At 57.6% G+C, this 1,799-nt stretch overlaps 1 non-coding gene across 1 annotated transcript; it reads right to left on the bottom strand.

The window, feature by feature from the left end:
* Positions 1-1,006: 1,006 nt before the first annotated feature.
* On the bottom strand, positions 1,007-1,089 carry TRNAL-UAA. Its single transcript has one exon. It is a non-coding gene; the product is annotated as a tRNA-Leu (tRNA).
* Between the last annotated feature and the right edge of the window lie 710 nt (positions 1,090-1,799).

Raw genomic sequence — 1,799 nt, 5'->3', positions numbered from 1 at the left:
CTAGATCCCACAACCTTGGGTAAAACAGGCCACCCACTGTCTCCTCTGAACTGGGTCGGGGCCCCCTTCTTGGGCCATTTCTTCCACACTTTAGCTTTAACAGCCTTTCTGCTGCTGCCTCCTCAGGTGCTTTGGGCCTGGAATCTCCTCTCAGCATGTCTTTCATGTCTCAATACATATGTTTCCGACTGAGTCTCTGTCTCCATTTGTACTCCTGTCTGTCCCTGTATTTTTCTGTCTCTTTCTATGTGTGTATTACTGCATGTTCTTATGTCTCTGTCCCTCTGCGTATGTAAGTCTTCACATGCATACCTGTGTCAGTGACCGCGTGTCTGTCTTCTCCTGCGTGTGCATCTGTCGCTGTATGTTTCCCGTCATTTTCAGACTCTGTGTGTCTCTCTCACTCTTGCTGTGTGTTTGTGGCTGCCTGTGTGTGCAGGTCTTTACTTCTGTCATGGCATGCCTGTGTATGTGTTTCTGCATGTCTGTGCATCTTTATGCATCTCTCCCTATGTGTTTGCATGCTTGTCCCTACATGTCTGGGTCTCTAGAAGTCTGTGTGTCGGGCTCTGCACGTCTCTCTGCCTGTCCATATGTCTGTGTGTCAGTTTTTGCCTGCGTCTGTGTGTGTGCACGTCTGTCAATCTCTGCATGTATGTGTGTGTTTCAGTCTCAGCGTCTGTGTACCTGTCCCCATGTATCAGTCCCTGTATGTCTGCATCTGGCATATCTGCCCCTGTTTGTGTGCAGAGACCATGCCTGAAGCCATGTTTACTCTGTGGTGACACTGGGGGTGCTGTGATCACAGATTTTTCTTTAGACAGTTCTGCCCAGTCCCCGTCCCAATGTGCAAGCAGCAGCCACAGCTCAGTTACGTGCCACTCCTCCTGGTGTTAGCTGGGTGACAGGCAGAGGGTGGGAGTCTCCCTGGGGCATGACTGGGGTTTCGGCGTTTGTTACATTCCCTCCTTGTTAATTTAAGGGACCGGGGGAAAAAAACAGCACCTACCAGGAGTGGGGTTCGAACCCACGCGGACATGCGTCCATTGGATCTTAAGTCCAACGCCTTAACCACTCGGCCATCCTGGTGCAGGTGCAAGAATGGCACGCAGACACTACTACATAGCTCATACCGCCGCCAAGCCCTGCCTGCCCCATCTATGAGAAGAGAACTGGGCTGTGACCCCCCCAGCGGGGCCCCTGCAACTTGTCATCGTCAGCGCGGGAGGGCGCAGAACCCAGAGCAGCGAGCGGCGCTCGCCGGGAGGAAGGCGGGCCGCGGCCGCGCGGGGAGAGGCGGGCGGGAGATTTGGAGTGAGAACAGCGGGGGTCGCTGCCTCCGCCTGGCAGCGCCGGGTCACGGCCTCACCCCCGCGCGAGAGGGGAGCGCCTGGACCTGCCCCCCTCCCCCTGCAGCGCCGAGCTCCGCCCCGGGCCCCACATCCAGGCCGAAGCTCGGTGCCCCCGCGGCGCCCCCCCCTCCACACTGCCACTGTATTCCCCCCAATCCACACCCCACGTGGCACCCCCACTCCACAGTGTTCCCCCATACTGCACCCCCACACTGTATCCCCTGCTCCACCCCTCCCGTGTACCCCCCACGCTCCATCCCCAATCCACTCCCACTCCACACTGTTCCCCCCATACTGCACCCCACACTGTATCCCCTGCTTCCCCAATCCACACCCCACATGGCACCCTACTCCACACTGTTCCCCCCATACTGCACCCCACACTGTATCCCCTGCTTCCCCAATCCACACCCCACATGGCACCCTACTCCACACTGTTCCCCCCAT

This window comes from Gopherus evgoodei, chromosome 3 (genome assembly GCF_007399415.2).
Source record: "Gopherus evgoodei ecotype Sinaloan lineage chromosome 3, rGopEvg1_v1.p, whole genome shotgun sequence".
NCBI classification, from domain to species: Eukaryota; Metazoa; Chordata; order Testudines; family Testudinidae; genus Gopherus; species Gopherus evgoodei.
This window is presented reverse-complemented; position numbering and strand designations above follow the sequence as displayed.